The sequence below is a fragment of the Corylus avellana genome, chromosome ca2 (assembly GCF_901000735.1).
Source record: "Corylus avellana chromosome ca2, CavTom2PMs-1.0".
Taxonomy (NCBI): Eukaryota; Viridiplantae; Streptophyta; class Magnoliopsida; order Fagales; family Betulaceae; genus Corylus; species Corylus avellana.
In genome coordinates this window covers 19,579,187-19,586,747 of record NC_081542.1, presented here as the reverse complement: position 1 = coordinate 19,586,747, position 7,561 = coordinate 19,579,187, and positions in this window count along the sequence as shown.

Here is a 7,561-nt window from a genome sequence, read left to right as displayed (position 1 = left end):
GACAAACAACAAACTATAAAGACATTAGAGACTCCTTCAAATCAAACTGATTAACAGCTTTATTTACATAGAATTCTATCTTGAAGCCCCGATCTGCAACACAGATCCCTATTTATTTCAGATTTCTTGTATTTCCCTGCACGCATTACTCGAGTCCTGATTTCCCAATCAGTCCCTTTGAGAATTTGCTCCTCTGTTTTCAGCACAATGCCCATTTCTTGAAATTCCCATTTGGTAATTGTACTGTGAGCTAATTTCAGCTGCCGCTAGCAAGAGAATGCATCTAATAAAAACTATGTACACTAAACATACATGAGGCTATGGTTTTTTGAGTGATTGTGTTGAATTTTTTTACCTTTTTGGCTAAAGCTTGTTTTGGTGGTGTGACAGTGGAGAAGATGCATTTTTAATTTTTAATTTTTTTTTTTTTTTATTTGGGATGGTGCGCTGGCTTTAGAATAAGTTGGGTCTTATGTGTTTTGGTCATCTATTGTGGATACGGTTAGTTGTCTAGTTATTAAAGTTTTAGTGGTATAATGGTGGTGTCTTACATAATTTTGATGTTGTGATATTGTGGATTTGGTGTTGCAGAAAAATATGTTGAGCGAAATGGCCATTAGGAATCCTGGTTTAATTGCTTTATTTGATGTGGATGGGACCCTTACTGCTCCAAGAAAGGTACCGATTTTCTTCTCTGATTCATTTTGCTTGCTAATTTTGTTCCATTGTATTGTTTATATTATTATGGTCACATCAACATAGGATATATGTAAGCAAGTTGTTATTTCTTAGATTTATTGCATGGAAGTAACATTTCCATGTATCCGCTTGAAATTGTCTTTGATGCAACTTTTTCCACTCAAATGCTAGGTGGTCACTCCAATGCTGTTAGAATTCATGCGGGACCTTCGAAAGGTAATTGTTTAGCTATAAGAGCTAGGAACCCAAAATCTGTTTGATTATTCCATTTGTTTTAACATGATCTAAAAATATACTTTGGTTCTTAGCTTTCAAATGTATTTTTCATGTGAATATTCGTCATGAACCTTGACAATCAAGCATTATGTTTTCTATGGATTATAAATGAGTTTCAAGTCTAACCTTTATAAGCATTATCTGATTGGTTTTCAATAGTTCTCAAAATTAGGGCCAAATGCAGTTGTCTACTTCACAATTTTTCATATGTACATGACTATACTATTAAGTGTCTCTTTTCTCTTTGCAGTTATTGATGACTACGATTATGTATTTTCTGAGAATGGTCTTGTGGCTCATAAAGCATCTTATTAGTTGTTCTTCTGCGAGCCTATAGTAATAATGGATAGTGAGAATGGCTATGGGTGTAGGTTATAGAGTTGTATGGTAGACTAAAACTCTGTACTAAACATTTTCTAGCATACTATATTTATCAATTCCTTGTCCTGATGGATTGAAAATGTGCAGGAATTTATCAGTTTTACACTCCATTATATTGCTGACTTGGATATCCCTATAAAAAGGTTAGTGTTATGAAAGCCTAAATATGTTTGTGTATGTATTTTAAGCTTGGTAAGATTTCCTTTTTATAAATGTTTTTAGGGGAACATTTATAGAGTTTCGAAATTTCCAGCCTTAAATTCATGAGTAAATCCTGCACTTGGTTGCACTAGCTATCAATATTCTGTCAAAATTCCAGCAAACTGAATGCCAAGGAAATGCTAATATTCTCCTCTCAATCTTCATATTTTTCCACAGCCAAAATCCATATTTATTAATTTTTGCCTAGACCAAGGAAATGCTAAGCAACTGAAAGTTAGTTCATTCGGCTACAATTTCTTTTATGCGTACAGGGCAGCTGTGGGAGAATTGCCTAACCCAAAACACTTAGCTTAGGTTATTGGAATAAAAACGTATTACCTAAACAGAATGAGATAACCATAATCTATGATTAACTCCATATTCTTTTTATTGTCTTTTCTCAAGTAAGCTACTGAATTGAACAAGGATGAAAGTTGGAAAAGATATCCTTACCGCCAAACATGCACATCATTTTTCAGTTTAATGGATCTCTTAAACCAGCATATAATGATTATAAAATAGAGCCCAAAATGGATTCTAAGGCAGCCAAGATAAATCTAAGTTCCACGAATATATGAATTTGTTTCCTGGTTTTGCGATCGATCGCACTTGGAGTGTGATCGATCGCAAAATATAAAAAACCTACTTGAAAACCTACTGGTACTGCGATCGATCGCACACGATTGTGCGATCGATCTCAAAATGTAGAAAACCTACTGACATTGCGATCGATCGCAGATTTTTTTTTTTGATTTTTTAGGACCATTAGGGTCGACTTTGTGGACCCTAATGGTTAACTATCAGCGTCCACTTTAATTTGGACGCTGATAGTCAATTTTTTTTTAAAATTTTTTTGGACCATTAGCGTCCACAAAAGTGGACGCTAATGGTTGACTATCAGCGTCGACTACTTCCATCATCTTTAGGGTCAAAACATTGCGCCTTTTAGAGTCGATAAAGTGGACACTAAAAGTGATCATTAGGGTCGACTCTAAGTGGACGCTGATAGTTAATTTGCTTGAGAATTTTTTAGGACCATTAGGGTCGACAAAAGTCGACCCTAATGGTTAACTATCAGCGTCCACTTTGGTTTGGACGCTGATAGTTATTATTATTATTTTTTTTAAAGGACCATTAGGGTCGACAAAGTGGACCCTAATGGTTAACTAAAAGTGGACGCAAATGCTTGACTATTAGGGTCGACTTTCGCTTCCGTTTACATCATCTTTAGGGTCAAAACATTGCGACTTTTAGGGGCGATAAAGTGGACGCTAAAAGTGATCATTAGGGTCGACTTTTAAGTGGATCCTGATAATCAGACATTTGATCATTAGGGTCGGACTATTAGCGTCGACACCTTTAGGGTCGAAAAGTTGACGCTGTTGGCAACAGCGTCCACTTTAGGACCTTTAGGGGTGACTTTGAGTCGCCCTTAAAGACCTAATTTCTTGTAGTGAAAAATTTCACGTTACCATAAGATGACGTGCTAAATAGACACGTCATCTTATGGTAACGTGTCATATCGACACGTTACCATATGGTAACGTGTCAAAATGCCACATTACCATATGGTAACGTGTTAAATTGACACGTTACCATTTGGTAACGTGTCAATTTAACACGTTACAAATTGGTTAAAAATTAAAAAAATAAATAAAATAAAATTTTTCAGAAATTTGATGAAAAAAAAATTGTTTCAGTGACTCCTTGCATTATTTGCTATATGCTAAGTGTTTTTTTGATACAAGTGTAATCTTGTAATCTTGTAAACAATTATACAATTCTGTTGACATTCATTCTATTATTATTATATTATCAAATTTAGTACGTGTATTAATAATTCAAACTATAATAAGTTGTAAAAACTTGAGCCATATATATTATAATTTAAGTTTAGTGAGAGTGATGAGTTGTTAAACATACATAGAAAAAGGAAATGCATGTGGGATTAGGACTTTGTGATAGGCAGATCATGATTGCATGCAATGCTATAGTTAATTAAATTTAGTGACTCCTTAACTAGCAATATGATAGAGTACTAATTATGAAAAGAGCTAGATTCTTAATAACTCTATCAATTAATTAACCAGAGGAAACTGGATGCAAGCACTAAACATCGTGAAAATATGCACGCCATATTTTAAGTAAACATGAAATAAACTTGAGCAATACATTATAAAGTTCATATAAACTAATGAAATAAATAAACAAATCAATACTATCATACTTTATAATGAACATTATAAAGTATATATGATAGGTTTTTTTCCAACTATATTGTCATATAGTAATTAAATTCTTTATATTATGGTTTATATTTTGCATTATATATAATTATAAATTTTATATATATATATATATATATATATATATATATATATATATATATATATATATATCTATGCAACTTATCAATTACTAAGCAATATAGAAGCTTTTATATCAATTATAAAGCTTAAGCTTTGTATTATACATATATATATATCAACTTATCGATTACTAAGCCCAATATAAAGCTTAATAATTGCAAGTATACATATTTAAAATATATCACGTATTAAGCTTAATAATTTGCAAGTATATATTAATATAAAGCTTTGTATCAATTATAAAGCTTAAGCTTTGTATTAAATATATATTAAGTGTATATATATATATATATATATATATAGTAACGTGCCACATGTGGCACGTTACTCTTGTAGTAACGTGCCTTATGTGGCATGTTACTATTAGCCTTGGGAACATGAGCGCCTACAGCTTCTTCTTCTTCTTCCTCTCATTTTCTTTTTTTTCCCCCTCTTTTTTCTTCTCCCCCACGCGCAGTACTGCTTCCCTCTCCTCTGCATTCCAAAATGTTTCTCTCTTCTTTTCACATATCCACCTTCTCTTCTTTCACCTGATGATAAGTGCTAAAATATTCATATTTTCAGCCCTTAACTCACATGTTTTAATCATTTGGTTTTAGTTAATTAGGCCATTTTAATTCATTTTTGTGCTTTTCATACTTTTACAGGCTTTTGGAAGAAAATGAAGTAAAACTAGGTGATTTGGGCTCAAAGAGAGAAGATGGGGAAAATTGGAGCTCTCTGACACTACAATCAATCGCAGGGTACCTGCACTCGAGCGCAGTACCCGAGAAGACACAGCACAAAGTAGGCTAGGAGCAATCGAGCACATGCAAGAAGAAGGATCGATCACAGACCTGCGATTGAGCGCACACGGGTTGCGATCGATCGCACCCGTGCGTAGGAGATACATCAAGTGGCGGCTAAAGTGTCACTCTTTCCATATTAGGTTTTCCAACTCCCAATTGTAATAGGCCTCAAAACCCTATAAAATCCCTAGGTTTACTACTTTGTCTAGGACTTTTAAAACCTATAAATAGACCCTTAAGCCTCCTGAATAGACATACTTGAGAAGGAGAAGAAGACGAGCTCTTGAAGTTCAAGTCTCGGGTTTATTCTTTTCTTTTCTTTTATTTTATGAAGATGTTCAACATTAACTTTATGTGTAGCTAATTTATTAGTAAGGCTAGATTGAAGCCCTAGTTATGTTTATTTAATATTTCAATATTGGCACCATTGTGATGATCTTGTTATGATATTTAACTTGATTAATACCTAGTTTCATGAATTCCTAATATGTGTGTGCCTGATCAACATGTGCATGTGGTATGGACTAGTTAGTTAGATCAATTTGGATGACCGAGTCCTAGGTTTAACATAAGTAACAAAAGTAATCCACACCAGGTTCTTGGGTTAATCAACATGGGGAACTGGGAGTAGACACCTATGCCCTAGGCCTCATGTGTTTGTCAATTTCCGTAGTTTTTCTGCTTTCTTAAAGAACAACTTAGTAGACACCCATGCTAAATCCTTTAAGAAAAAAAAAAAAAAAGAATTAGAGTAGACACCCATGCTTAATTCGTTGTTTAGGGAAATCAATAGCTTAAGGAGTAGACACCAATGCCCTTAGGTTGACAAACATTAGATATTCATAACATGATCAAAACAGTGACATATTGATATATTAGCTAAATATAATTAGCGGTGGATATCAAAGCCTTACATTTTTATTATTATCAACTCAATCAATCTCTATTCTACTTAAGAAATTTATTTTTAAACGGAAATTTAGCTATCCTTGTGGGAATGATCCTGTACTTGCACCATATACTACTATATTGACATTGTGCACTTGCAGGTAAAACGTACAATTATTTACCTACTAATTTAGGTAGATATTTCCACAACAAGTTTTTGGCGCCGTTGCCGGGGATTGCGGTGAATTTGGTTTAAAAATTATTTTCCTTTAGCTTTGTTATTTAATTTTCAATTTTTAATTTAGTTGTTAGCAAAAAAATCAACATTATTTTCGTTATCCCTAATTTTTTTTGTTTTTTGTTTCAGATTGCGGATTGGCATTCTGTGATTGCGATCAATCGTTAGTCAAGTGCGATCGAGCGCACTGTGATCGAACACACAAACCTGTGATCGAGTGCAGTTCCAGGGAGCATCCGGAATAGCAGTACTGAAGTTGCCTAACTGAAGAAGTAATTCAGTTGATGCAAGGTCGTCGATCTCGAGCCTCAACCGTTCTTCCACTCGATCTTGAAATTGAGCGGACAATTTGACAAAGACCTAGAGACAAAGAAGAAGAAGAAATTGAGATGGAAGACTTGCAAGAGAATCGAATGGGACAAAGACCATTAGAGGGAAATCCACCACGGGTGAGAAGACCAATAAAGCAGGCATATGTTCCAGCAAACCTCCATCAACCCTCATGCATAGCATATCAACCGGAGGTGGATGACAACTATTATATCTCTCCCAAAATCCTCAATGCATTGACTCACTTCAGAAGCTCAGCTATTAAGAATCCCAACTTGCATCTTAAGGAATTCTTTGACTTATGCAAGTTGCAGCATGTTCAAGGTCTAACTCCAGAGAGACTCAGGTTAGTCGCCTTTCCTTTTTCCTTGAAATATAATGCTAAACTGTGGTACAATTCCTTGCCTACAGATTCTATCCACACTCGGGAAGAATTGACCACCAAGTTTCTGAAGAGGTTTTTTCCAGCCCAGAAGACAAAACAACTTAAAAGGAAACTTCAAATGTTCCAACAATGAGATGGATATTTGTTCTTTGAGGCCTGGGATCACTTCAATTCCTTGTTTCTAAAGTGCCCACACCACAACATCGCTCAAGATGATTAGGTACAAGGTACAAATTTTCTATGAAGGTTTAGATGATACTAACAAAGGGATGGTTGATACAGCTTGTGGAGGTATGCTGATGGAGAAAAGCAGTGAGGAAGCCATAGGGATCTTTGAGAGGTTGAGTGAACACACTCAACAATTTCCATCCAACAGGAGGCATGGTGTAAGGAGCAAAGGCAGGAATGAAGAAAATAACGGAATACAAAATCTGATGGCTACTATGCAGAAGGCATTCTTTATGCTTGCAAACACCATGACTACTCAAAGCATCTCTCCCAATCAGCCAGCCACCCAATTCCAGGTATGTGCCATATGTTCTCAAGTAAGTCATACTACTGAAACTTGCCCTTTATATTCATTTGCAGATCAAGAGCAAGCGCACTATGTGGGACAAAGCAACTACCCTTATAAGAGCAATTCATACTCCAACACATACAAGCCAGGATGGCAAAACCACCCTGATTTATCATGGAGTAAGAATCAAGGACAAAAAGGTTCCCAACAAGCAAGCAAGCAAACTCAAGAGTCAAAACTGAACCAACTGGAGAATATGATACACACTTTGGTGGCTTCTCAACAGAAGTTCATGACTTATCAACAGCAATTCACGGCTAATCAAAAACAATTCAACACAAAGACTGATCAAGCCACTCAAAGACTGGAAGTGCAAGTGGGGCAAATGGCCAAGGAGCTGAGTGAAGGAAAGCAGGGAGAATTGCCAGCCCAGACAATACCCAATCTAGGGAGTCATCAGCAGTTGGAAACAGTCACTGTTCTCAGGAA